This window comes from Rhinatrema bivittatum, chromosome 15 (assembly GCF_901001135.1).
Source record: "Rhinatrema bivittatum chromosome 15, aRhiBiv1.1, whole genome shotgun sequence".
Taxonomy (NCBI): Eukaryota; Metazoa; Chordata; class Amphibia; order Gymnophiona; family Rhinatrematidae; genus Rhinatrema; species Rhinatrema bivittatum.
In genome coordinates this window covers 34,106,417-34,119,941 of record NC_042629.1, presented here as the reverse complement: position 1 = coordinate 34,119,941, position 13,525 = coordinate 34,106,417, and the positions used below count along the sequence as shown (strand labels likewise).

The window sequence follows — 13,525 nt, the reverse complement described above, 5'->3', positions numbered from 1 at the left end:
GAAGAAAGGCTTGACAGGTTAGGATCCTTCAGCCTGGAGAAGAGACAACTGGGTGGGGACATGATGAAAGTGTAGAAAACCATGAATGGCAGGGAACCATGGGGTTCGGTTATTTCAAAGAGCACTAGGATTAGGGGACACTCCATGAAACTAACTGGTAATAGATTTGGAGTCAATTTAAGAAAGTATTTTTTCAGTCCACGCATAATTAAGCTGTGGAATTTGTTGCCGGAAGATGTGGTCAAGGTTAATAATATAGCTGGGTTAAAAAAGCATGTGGACAAGTTTCTGGCAGACAATTCCATTAAGAATTATTAGCCAAGCAGATTATGGAGTTGCTATTTGTTACTTCTAGGAGTGAACAACAAGAAATAGACTTCCCCATTAGCATCTGCCAATTATTTGTTATTGACCCGGTTTGTCCACTGTTGTAGACAGGATGCTGGGCTCGATGAACCATTAGTGTGACCTAGCATGGTATTTCTTATGTGAAAGTCGTTATCATGCCGGCGGCAGGTGTTTCTCCCAGCCTGACTGCTGCTCGATGCTGTGGCCTCCCGCGGTTCTGCTTCGGCAGGGGAGAGGTTGCTGGAGCTTCCTGGGTGTCCTTCCTGCATCATCAACCAGTGCCTCCCTGTTTTCTTCTGTGGAGGAGACAGCCAATCTGGAATGGGAGCAAGATGTTTCTCGGGTCCAAGGGGACTGAATGCAGTGACGCCCCCGGAACAGTGTTTAGGAAAGGAGAGAAGGTCCCCAATGCAGGGGGCGGCTGCCCATCTCATCGGAGGTCTCAAGGGCTCTAGCTGCTCTACAGATGAGATCTTCTTTGAATAAGCCTCCGGGGGTGACTTTGGACAGCCTCTGGTCCACAGTGGCTGTTCTTGAGAAATCAGTTTCATCTTTAGTTACCCTTATCATAGATATGCATTCCAAACTTCAAACTTAGGATGAAAGGGTGACTGTGAAAATAAAAGTGGCTTTAATGAAGACTTCCGTTACACAAGTTAAGAATGTTCAAGCAAATATAATTAAAGACTAATTGCTGTTACATCAAAGAGAAGAGAATTTGGAAAACTCGACCAGATCCTTAAATCTCCATATATTGAATTTTCCTGTGATAATATATTTTTTGCCTATGGAACCGTTTAAAATGTACTTGAAGAAGGTTTTGTGGGTGTCTGGGTATTGTTTTCCTCCAATGATTAAGATTTGTATTTTCCCTTTCCAAATATAGGGAAGGGGGAGGGGAGGAAAGAGGAATTACAGAAATGTCCTTGGGTAGCCTTGATGTGTCAGGACTCTTGGAGAAATCAGAAGATTAGATATTTACTAGAGTTACTTTGCTTGGTGTCATTCATTTTTCCTCAGGATGGAAATAATATTCTCAGGCTCTGTTTTCACAGTTGATAGTCATTATTCAAAGGACAGAAACTCTGGGTTTTTCTTGTTCTGGCCAGATCCATGCAGGAATGTAGAAAGAAGTTTCATGCAACCTGAGGCTTTGTCTTGAGCGCTTACATGCTTTATCGATATCCTTGCAAATGCATTTTGACATTTAAAGATTTGAAATTTGTTTTTCTGGAACCTTTGGGCCAGATCTTAAAATCTACGTGCAGGCGTAGATTTGTTCGCAACCCGGCAAAGGGAATTAGAACCAAAAAGTTACCAATAAGGGCCAAGAATAACAGATAAGTATGAGAAAAATAAGTGTGAAAACTTGCTGGGCAGACTGGATGGGCCATTTGGTCGTCTTCTGCCAACATTTCTATATTTCTATGTTTCAAAAATCAATAGTGGATAAAAATGGTTTCAGACACCACAAAGTGCTTACAAGAAGCATTGGGGCCAATTTTAAATATTAAGCACGCGGGGTACATTTGTGCGCGCTACCCGGCGCGCACAAATGTACACCTGATTTTATAACATGCGCGCTGCAACGCACGCATGTTAAAAAATCCAGGGTCGGCGCACGCAAGGAGGTGCACACATGTGCACCTTGCGTGCGCCGAGCCCGAGGGGAGCCCCGATAGTTTTCCCCCATTCCCTTCGGCGGCCTTGGAGGGAATGTTTTTTTCGGCCCCCCCCCCCCACCTTCCCCTCCTTTGCCCTAACTAACCACCCCCCAGCCCTAACTAAATCCCCCTACCTTTGTTTCAAAAGTTATGCATGCCTGAGGCAGCTGGCTGGCGCGCGAACCTCCGGCATGGCTGCTGTGCCGGAGGACTCGGGAACGCCCCCGCCCCCAGACTGCTGCCATGCCCTCGGACTGCCCCCGGATCACCACCACACCCCCGGCCCCGCCCCCAGACCGCCCATTTTTGAAAACCCCAGGACATATGCACGTCCCGGGGCTTGCACTCGCCGCTGAGCCTATGCAAAATAGGCTTGGTGCACGCAGGGGTAGGTTTTTCGGCGCGCGCAGGGGTAGATTTTTGGGGGTTACGAGTGTAACCCTTTGAAAATCTACCCCATTTTGCATTGCCTTACACACCTGGTTTAAAAGCAAACGAAGTATCAAAATATTACACCTAAATTCTTGACCTGAGTAGCAACTGGAAGATGCAGACTCTTGATCAACTCAGGGTAATCATCTTTAGGAAAGCTGGAGAGCAGTAATATTTCAGTCTTCTTTAAATTTAGAGAGAATATTAGTATCAAGAAGCCACGATGCAATCCAATCGGATGTAGGTCTTGCCCTGGATACTGCTACAGCCATACAAGCACCCACAGGAATAGAAAACTGGATTATCGTCTGCATATAATTTAAAATCGAGATGAGCTGTCAGCAAGGCAGGGACAAACTGGATATATATAAATATTTAAATGCATGACAGAAAGTGCTGATCCTTGGGGCACCCCAGTTGACAATGGAAACAAAGTAGAAACATTGAAACCAATGGTCACTCTCTGAAAATGATTTGTTAAAAAGGATTGAAACCATCAGTGAAGAACAGCACCTCTGCCTAGATCAGTTAGCCTTGATAATAAAATCATATGATCCAGTGAGTCAAACGCCGATGAGATATCTGAAAAGGTTAGCAGATATCTCTTTCCTGTACCAAAGCCTCTACTGAAGTTCTCACTAGCAAGTAGCAAAGTCTCAGTACTATGACCGGCCCTGAACCCAAATTGTAAATGATCAAGTAACTCATGACTAGTCAGGTATTCGTTCAGTTTTTTTAAAACTACCCCTTCTAAAACTTTTGCTAGAAAAAGGCAAAGAGGTAACTGGTTGGAAATTTGATAACAGAGATGTTTTTTTTTTAAATTGGCCTAACTGGTCAGGTAAATGATCTTCACCATCGCAGTGAGTGGGCTGCTGTACAGGGCCAGTACAAGGGTATTAGGTGCCCTAGGGGAACCTTCTGCCTTGCACCCACCCCCCCTCCCATGATCCAGGCCCCGGCTCTGGCCCCGACCTCATTCACTCAGACAGGGCCCCCTCTCTTACATACACACTTAGGTTCCTTGTCTCATTCACACACATGCACTCTTACACAGGCTCTCTCCCTCTCTTTTACTAACACCATTGCTCTCTCTCATACACACACAATCCCTCTCACTCACACACACACACAGACAGAGGTACCGCTCGTGGCCCTCCAAAACTCTGCTTCTCTGGGAAGGGAGCAGATTCCCAACTGGCACTAGGTCACCTGTGAAGGAGCGGGGAAGGAGGGTAGGATGGGTGTGCAAGGGGCATGGGGAATGGGAGGAAGAAGGGGAGAGCTTTAGGGGGGGAGTGGGGTGGGAGGACGGAGTGCGGAAGCAGGGTACTGTGGCTTGTTCATATGTTTCCACAGCCGACGTGGAGTTTGAGCGACCGGGTACATCAAGGGAGGAAGCGTGGAGGGAATGGCCAGGGGACAGTCGAAAGGAGCTCCCCAGTGTCAGAGGAAGATCAACGTTGATAAAGGAGCAGGGAGTGACGGGTTGAGTAGGTGGACAGAGTGACAAAGGTGAGTGTATGGGGCATCCAGAACTGGTGTCGTTGACGGAATTATGGGAGGGGGTAACAAGCAAGCTGCGGAGGAGGATCCGGAGACGTAAATATATAAATATGTTTAAACTCCTGGAAGGTAGACGGGGAGGTAGAAAGGATAAGAAGAAGAGTAAGAAAAAGAGGTGGGAATCAGAGAGCTTTTCAAGATGGCCGCCTGACTGGTCACAGCGTTAAGAACTCCCGAAATTTCTTCTTTAAATAATTTCCTGATGCCTCATACGAAGCGAAAAGCCCGGGTGAGGGTTGGAGAGATCACTTCCACCCCCCTGGAACTAACGCAACCAACGAAGTTTCTTCGCTGCTGTACCTCCGCTTTCGCCGGGTGAGAAGGCCGCTGGAGAAACAGCTCCGGAGCAGGAGCAGGTCTCTCCGACTGAACTATCTTTAACTCCTGGATCATCGGATAGGCCGGCGCCTCCAGGTCGTGACGAGGAGGGGAGCTGCCAGAGCGAGGAACACACACCGGCGGGTAGCTGGGAGAAGGCCGGAGCCCTGGAGCAAGCTCAAGCGGTGGAAGGACTGAACATACAAGGACACGAGGTAAAGTCAGCGCCCGGAGTAGTGGAGGAAGGTACGGGGCTAGACTTTGATGCCGGGATTCAATTTCTTGATCCTGGAAATGGCGCCGGAAAAGCAGCAGGACAGGGCAAAGCACGGAGTCCGGTTCACAAACTTCACTTAAAAATGATTGTTGAACCTGAAATATCATTAAATATTATCTGGAAAGCCCTTAAATCTTTGGAAAAAGCGATAGTGGGATTAACAAATGAGGTCAAAGAAGTAAAACAGCAAGTTAAAGACAATGCATTGGAATTAACAACGCACTAAAAAGGAATTGAAAAAATCGAAGAAAGAGTGACTGAATTGGAGAAAGCTAATGTAGTGATAATTCGGAAAGATATGGAAGTTGAAAATAGACTTGAAAAAATTGAAAATTTGCTAAGAGTTCACAATTTAAGATTTATTAACTTTCCTGTCTTAAAAAATATCTCTCCTATTGATCTGTTCAGATTGTATGACTCACAGGTATTAAAAATTCCTGAAGAGATTAAGCCAATGATATCAAAGGCATATTATTTAAATACAGCTGAAGACAGACAAGAAAATAATGAAGAGCAAAATATTCAGGATTCAACCTCTCTGCTGAATTCATCTCAAGATATGGTGGTAACATGTCGTAGACCTTTATTTGTTACGTATACATTTCTTATGGACAAGAATAACATTTTTAAGCATTACTTTAGAAATTCTCAAACACTTTTCTTCGGTCAAAAAGTGTGGTGTTACCAAGATTTAACAAAGCAAACTCAGTTGAGAAGAAAATCCTTTTTGGAATTAAGAGGAGAGGTAGTACAGAAAGGAATGTCTTTTAAGTTACAATTTCCTTGTAAGTGTTGTCTGATATATCAGAGGAAAAGATTTGTTTTCTTCGATCCAAGTCAATTGAGAGTGTTCTTGGACTCACATACTAGCCCTTTTTAAACCTGTTGTTTAATGGTGTTAATGGAATTTGGTGGGAGGTAACTCTCAGGCGTGCCTGAATTTCTGATGTTTTATTTTCTTTGTTCCGCTCTATTATGAAGCTCTCCATTTTCCTATATTTTTCTACAAACAGAGAAATGCTATCTATATATGTTTGTATAACTGAATATTTCAAATCTGTATTGTAGTCTATTCTACCACAAGTTGATGCTTGTTAAATTATATAAATGCATAAATTAAAAATTAAAAAAAAAAAAAAAGAGGCGGGAAGGTCCTAAGGTGTCCAAAAACATTTTGAACTGGGTGAGGAGTTTCTTTCAGTTAGCTAGCATGGTGGAACATTTTGAGCCCCAGCAATATGGTGCCCTTTTGGCGTATGGGGATAGCATCGTAGCAGCATTTAAAGATTACGAAGGTTGGGCATGGCTTAATTATAATGAGAAGTTTCGGGATAAGATGGCAGGTAATAGACATATGTCATGGGGAACACAGGATATTAATTTATGGTTAACACAAATGACCAACAAGAGCACGGGCAATATGAAATGCGTGAGTAGTGGTTTCTTTGGGTCCAATGGGATGGGTGGTGGCAGCGGTTCCTTTCTTAGGTCAGGGACGGGTAACAAAACGGTTGGGTAACAAAACGGTTGGGTAGCAAGGGTTTTGTCGGGAATCAAGATGTTTGCTGGAGATTTAATAAGGCGACATGCTTGTTCCCGGATTGCGAGTTCAGGCATGCCTGTTCAATATGCAGCGGCGAGCATCCCCCCTCTAAGTGTGGACAGTCCCAGAGTGCGCCCCTTGCAAAAGGGTCCAAGCCATGAATTGAGGTTTGTAAAAGCAGATTCCCCTATAGTGTTCCAGGAGCTGGTGGTATGGCTGGAACAGTATCCAGATCGCAACGTGGGCAATTTTCTTTTTTCGGGTTTTGCAGAGGATTTTCCAATACTGTACATAGGGCCTGGTTTTGGGGGGAGGGTAAGGAATGCAAGGCAATTTTGAGGCTTACACAGGTAGCAGAGGAAAAACTGGCAGGGGAATTAAGGTTAGGGAGACTCGCCGGGCCATTCGAGGCCCCCCCCCCCCCTTTCCTAATATGCATCTTTCGCCTCTGGCAGTGATACCTAAAAAGGAACAAGGAAAATTTAGGCTTATTCTTAATTTATGCTATCCACCCTGGGAGTCAGTGAATGATTATATACTTAAAAGTGAGTGTACGGTTCAATACTCCTCTTTTGATGAAGCATTAACATTGGTAAGGAGCGCATATGGCGAAGGCCGACATAGAATCTGCATTTTGCTTGTTACCCATACATCCGGCGAGCGTGCCGTTATTGGGCTTCTCATTTCGAGGTAAGTATTTCGTTGATCGTTGCTTGCCGATGGGTTGCGCAGTTTCTTGTGCTTACTTCAAAGCATTTAGCTTGTTCTTGCACTGGGTGACTGTGAGATACACAGGTTGCGGCCAATTATTGCATTATTTGGATGATTTTTTATTTGTGGGTACTGGAGAATCTATGGACTGCCAACTCCTTTTGGATAGATTTTTAGAGGTAGCCGGGAGGATGGGAGTACCGATTGCGGCGGGAAAGACAGAAGATCCTTCTACCAGGATTACTATTTTAGGCATTGAACTAGATTCGGGGCAATGGTTTCACGTTTGCCGATGGATAAAGTAGTGAAATTGAGGTCACTGGTGTGGGAGGTGGAAGGGGCGAACAAAGTAACCTTGCGTCAGATGCAGTCCTTAGTTGGTTCTTTGAATTTTGCTTGTCGAATGATCCCTATGGGACGGGCTTTCATTCGGCATTTCTCGGCATCTACAAGGGGGGGTTAGGGCTGGGCATCATCGTATTCGGGTTATACGTAGGATTAAGGAGGATTTAGAGGTGTGGAGGATATTCTTGGATTCTTACAATGGTATACACATGATCCCTGAAGACGAGACCTCTAATCAAGAATTGGAGTTATTTTCAGATGCGGCGGGTGCCTTTGGTTTCAGTGTATATTTTTGTGGGGAATGGTGTGCTAGATCTTGGCTGGCAGATTTGGGTAGAGGCAGGATTGACCAAAAATATAACTTTCTTGGAGTTATTTCCCATGGTAGTAGCCATGGCAATTTGGGGGACACAGTTGAGAAATAAGAGAGTAGTCTTTTGGTGTGATAACTTGGGGGTGGTGCAGGTCATTAACCGGTTATAGGCTCATTGTATGAAAGTCTCGGCATTGTTGCAGCAATTGGTGGTTAGGTGTTTGGAAGGGAATTTGAACATTCGGGCTAGACATGTACCGGGTGTGCACAACGTGATAGCTGACGCTCTTTCTCGTTTTCAATGGAAGGTCTTTCGAGAAGTGGCTCCTCAGGCAAAGTCGTCAGGCGAAGAATTTCCAGAGAGCTTATGGAACCTAGGGAGGACAAAGAATGGCGATTGATTCGGCAGTTGGTGGCACCAGCCACTTGGGCGGCGTACATTTCAGGACATAAAGCAGTAGCCAATTTCCTGCATGGAGTGGGTTGGAGGGGTGGGCTGGTGTCGAATGGGATGGTGGTACAATTTATCATGTGGGCAAAGCAGCAAGGTTTTACGGTAACAGCGATTAGGACTCAGGTAGTGGTTTTTCGTTTTTCCAGAAGTTGAGGGGCTGGGGTAGTCAGCTTCATGGTAAAACGGGTTTTGGGGGGTGGCGGAGGAGCATGGGGCATCCAGGGGATAGGAGGAAGCCGATCTGTTACGGGGACTTGCTGCACTTCACTGCCCATTTGCGGGCAGTTTGTTGGTCCAGCTATGAGGTTTTGCTATTCAGGGTGGCTTTCTCGCTTGCTTTTTTTGGGGCAATGCAGATAAGCGAGTTGGTGGCCAAGTCAAGGAACACGAGTGGCGAAACCGGGTTACGGGTGGAGCAGATAAAGGTGGGCAAGGGACGGGTGACTTTGTTTTTACAGAAGTCCAAGACGGATCAGCAAGGGAAAGGGCAGTCTATTTTACTTTTCCCTGGCGGCTAGTCCGTGGGTATGCCCTGTGAAGACGTTGCAGGAGTATGGGCGATGGAGGCCAGCTGTCTCTGGCCCTTTGTTAGTGCATGAGAATGGATCCCCATTAACCAGATTTCAATTCAGTAGAGTGTTGCGTCTGGTGGTATGGAGGATGGGATGGGAGACAAGGGATTTTAGTTCGCATTTCTTTAGAATCGGGGCTGCCACTATGGCAGCGGAATGCGGTATCTCTGTTGCAGGGATCAAAGGGATAGGGAGATGGAAGTCACAGGTGTTCAGGTCGTATGTGTGCACTTAGAGTGGCAGAGATATGGGGGATGGGGGTAGGGATGGGTAAGTGTGATGGGCACTAATTTTCGTCCTTATTTTGCAGTGCAAAAGGGGGTTCAGCCAGTGATAGGGTATGCCTGGATCGTGGGCCACTCATTCATCCATCAAGCGCAACGTAATGCTATGAGGAGGCCTTACGGGGAGCAGTTGGAGCTGGAAAAACAGAACTGGACTTTGGCGTGGCTCAGCAAAAGAGGCATGGTGTGGGATGATCTCTTGCCCTTCTTGCAGAAGCGGATAGCTATGTGGGGGTGGGGGGTGGGGGTGGGGGGGCCCACATTGTGTTAATTCACCTTGGGGGCAATGATATTGGAAAAAGATCCTGCAGAGATTTACTGACATGCATGAAAAAAGACCTGGCCCAAATTATGATCCGATGGCCGAATATCAGATTGGGGTGGTCCGACATGATCGTGCGTTTAAGCTGTAAGGATCAGGCTTTGTGGACCCGGGGAGTGTTAAAAATGAATGAACAGATGGGGAATTGGATGTCTTGGGAGGGTGGCTTTAGCGTGAAGCATAAGTGGCAGAAAGAAATAGAGCATACTCCACTCCAGGGAGTATGCTCCAGGGGAGTGGAGGCCGGGTTATTCTGTGGAGATGGGATACATTTATTCGAGATTGGTATGGATCTTTTCAATCTTTCCCCGCAAGGGGGGGGAGGGCTCGAGAAGGGAATTTTAAGGTTGTAAATGCCGCAGTGGGGGAACAAGGACATAAGGAGGACATGTCCTTGTTGGTGGCGGAAACCCGAGCCCATGCTGTAAGGGGGGAAGATGCAAGGTTAATTGGAGTGGGGGGGGGGGGGGGGGGGGGGGAGGGGTGTCTCAGGCAGTTGGGGGGCTACTGCTCGAGAGGGCAAAAGAGCTTGGGGGGGATGAGACTCATGGCCAAAACTTGCCATCGCTGGGGGCGAGGCGGGGTGAGCAAAGAGGGAGGGTAAAAAACGACAACTTTTCCACTGGATGGAGGTGGTAGAGGACGGGGAGGGGAAGAATTTTGGAATGTTAAGTTATATATTTGTTATATGTTGTTTGGGCTCTGGTAATTCAATAACTGCGGCCTTTTACAATGCCAGAAAAAGTGTGGTGTATTTTTGGAGGGGGAGGGAACTGGAGCCAGTGCATGTCTTGCCTCCCTGGGTTACTAGTTATACTTTATCGTCTCTTCATTTTGTATTTGGTGAGGTCTGTGTTCTACATGTAAGGTGAGGTATTCTGCTAAGCAGACTTGTGGGGTGACCCCCAACTGATTTGCATGGATGGAATGGGGGGTGTACAGCTTTGTTTACTCACTGCTGGTCTGGAGTATGCTCTATTTCTTAGTTATTTAGGAAAAATATGAAATTAATTTTGGAGATATCTGGGCTTAATTCTTTTCAGAGTTGACTTGGCCTGTTGATGCATGTGCTGCAGAAAAAGTGCACAAGGGAGTCAGATACCCCCTGGGCCAGTTTTGAAAAAAATCCCCCGACTGATATTTTCCTGCAATCCGCTCCTGTCTGTGTGACAGACTGTGTGCATTGTTGGCTCTATGTATATCCGTGTGTGTGTGCGCCTGTGTCTCTGTTAACAGCCAGCTCTTTTGTGTGAGCGACTGTGCGTGTGTGTGTGTGGTGGTGGCCGTCTGCATGCCTTCGCCTGTGGGGCTGCCGTGCAGCCCTAGCTAGCTGCGCCTGCCCGTGGGCGGGGTGAGTGGTTGCCGTGCCTACGCCTTTCTCCCAGACGGGCTGGAAGGCGGAAGCCGAGCTCCTCCCACTCCCTGGGCCTGGAAGGCAGAAGACTCCACCCCGCTGAGAGGTGGGGGTGGGGAAGAGAAGGACCTGCGCTTCCTGGCCAGGCTGCAATCGGGCTCAGGGTTCAGAGGAGTGAGAGCGCGCGCGCGTGGTCTCTGTCCCCGGGCTGTGGAATTATTATCGCGTGGCTCGGGCACCTGGGCTTGTGGATATTCTGCGTCTGTGGGGCTCGCTGCTTGCGCAGGTAAGGTGATGCTTTCGTCCTCCTCGTCCGTTTCTTGCCTCTGAGCCGGCATGCGGGGGACCTTGAAAGCGGACGATGGGAACGGAGGAGAAAAGTTACCTTTTTGAATGCAAAGGTTTTATTGGCGGCATGGCTGGAATAAGACAGACTTTAAAAAGCAACAACGCACACCAGAAAATCAGCTTGGCTAGTTCTTAGCTGGACTGCGTCCTCTTGGTCTTATTCCCGGTTTTCTTTTTAGTTTGATCCTTTCTCTCTTTCTAATCTGTAGCTAAGGCAGTGCGCATCTTTTGCTACGACCATGAACCTTTTTTAAAATATCCCTAATCGGTTATATCTCTAGTCGGGGAATGTGATGGCTGGTCTAGTAGGTGGAGCTGGAGCTGTCTCCGTGTTTGGGCTCCTTCCCCCTACCCTGAGCCGTGGAGGGTCGAGCACCTTTGATCGGGGGGGTGGGGAGCAGTGTTTCTTAGCCCAGGCACATCCAGGCTATGCCTAGGACCTTTGAAAGTCAAACTTCAGCTCGCTTCCTGCGGGGATGGAAGCCCTTCGGCTCTTTGGTGTGATGTGGACTTTCTGTTAAAGCTGCAGTATCACTTGCATCCAACTAGCCTGCTTTTATTTATTTATTTGTGGTGGTGGTGGTGGTGTCGTTTGTGATAGGTTTGTTTTCATTCTTTGTTAATTGTTTAGATTTAGAAATCTCCCATCTAGAAAAAGATAAAATCCAGGAGAGGTACATTTTGGGGTTCCTTTCCTCATTGTCTGGTCACAATGCCTTTTATTTATTCTTGTTTGTGCCTTTTTGTTAAAGGGCCTCCAAGGCAAGGAACATTGAAAAGCACAAATACAAATTAAGTACAATACACAAAAAATAAAATGACATCTGAATATTTACTGAAACAAAAGGCATGTGCCGTTTTGGTTATCATTAACCACCTGCCCCTCCCCCCTTTTTTATGTTAATCTCCTTTCCTGGAGCCCTCTTCAGTTGTGCTTGGTGTTGGGATGAGACTTTTATGGGGTGCCAGGTTATAATGGTGGGATGGCTATGGACAAGAAGCTTTCAGAAACTTTAATTTTAATTCCTTCAGGGGAGTGGAACAAAAATCAAAAGCTAAAAGGGATTTTTAATGATTTTGTGTTAAATATCAACATAATTGTTTCCCTTTTAATGGCTACTTTAATGGAGCACTGAGAGATCCTTCTTGTTTATTCTCTGGAGAGCGGTTTACTGAGTTTTCTTTTCATGAGAAAGCTGTGAACTGGAGGATACAAAGTCAAGATCCCTCTTAATAGGACCAGACATATCAGTTCTCCAGGAGTTTGATCTGTAGTGAAAATAATAGGCACACTTACTGTATACCTGTCATAATAATAATAATATACAGGCCACTTTTTTTTCCCAAGAAAAAGAAAACTTCCTTATCTAACTTAAAATTCAAACTTCATTAGATGGTGCCCAGGGCATAATCTGGCAGAAAACCCCCAATGTGTTCCCTCGCCATAGAGTTTTGAGTTGGTGGCCTGAGAAGTTTAGCCAAATAAAGGGAGGGGCCTGTGAGTTTGACACCAAACCAGTGCAAATATTGGACCAAGTCTCCATGTGCAGCTATTCAAACCCCAAGGTGCATATACTGAAGTAGAGCTTGCAACCTAAAAACATATTTGTAAAAATTGTATTCAAAGTAAACGTGAACATTGTAAAACGAAATGCTGTTGTATCTTCATTAGAGCCTAAAGCTAAATATAGCCTTGCGGATTTGCAAGTGCCCTTCTCAGCTTTTAATATTGATATATATTTCATGCTATGTACTGAGGGGAGCTGCTTACGACTGCGTTCTCAAGCTGGGGTAAATGAGCTGACACAGCTCCAATCAAAATTAAGAAAAAAAAAAAAAAAGACCGCATTCCTTTTTTCCTCTATGACCCATTCACGTACCGGTTTCATTTCCATAAAGCACTCCCAGTGTCTGGAGGAAACACTTGGGAATTGCCGTAAAAGAAGATATTCAACATAACAAAAGTCATTTGGACCATGTAGGAGAAGGAAATGCCATAGGCCAGGGCTGGAAAAAATCATAAAGGGCTTAAAGTTTTTTGGCACTCCACAGAAGGGGACCAGACCAGGAAGAGATGTCTCAGCCTAGGGCCATGCAGGGGAGGGAAATGTGGTTGAGGTGGAGAGTAGGGAAGGACAGGGAGAAGAAACAGAGAAGCTTCAAGAAAGGTAGTATGGCGGGGGAGTACTGGAAAGGAGTGAAGAATCTTCGAAGAGGGGAAAAGAGTGCCTGAAGGAGAAAATTAAAAGGTAAAAATAAAAAGAAGCAAAATGCCCCAAAATAAGAGAGCAAAACAGAAAAAGAGAAACATTTTTAGGATTTTCTGCTTCCTAAACATTTTGGGCTGACGCCCAAGTTTTCCAGATGCATTTCCAACCCTGCCATAGACAAAGTGCATTAAGGCGCTTCACACCACCTGCCGACCTGCCCCAAAAGCCTCATCACCTCTAGAGCTATGCGTTTGGCCTCCACTCCAGCAGCTCTCAGAGAGACCTACATGTGTTTACTCCTGCACAAGATGTATACGTGCGGACCAGAACACTGCCACAGCTGTACACCTCCCTTTACTTCTGGGAGTGACTTTTAACTATTTAAAAAAACCTTAGCATTTTTTTTTGTTTGCTTGGGGGTGGGAGGAAGATAAGCAAGCTATTTTCAACAAACCATCTTATTT

At 46.0% G+C, this 13,525-nt stretch overlaps 1 protein-coding gene across 3 annotated transcripts in view; it reads left to right on the top strand.

Moving 5' to 3' along the window:
* ETS2 (ETS proto-oncogene 2, transcription factor) overlaps positions 1-13,525 on the top strand; it is an 83,499-nt gene that overhangs the window by 49,565 nt on the left and 20,409 nt on the right. Inside the window, exon 3 of one of the 3 annotated variants that reach the window (XM_029578223.1) lies at positions 3,804-3,959. The exons of 1 other annotated variant lie outside the window; for it this stretch is intronic. The gene's annotated coding sequence lies outside the window, so the exon portion shown is untranslated. Of the gene's footprint in view, positions 1-3,803; positions 3,960-10,631; positions 10,790-13,525 lie in introns of those variants that run through there. One more of the 3 variants, XM_029578222.1, reaches the window with a different exon arrangement.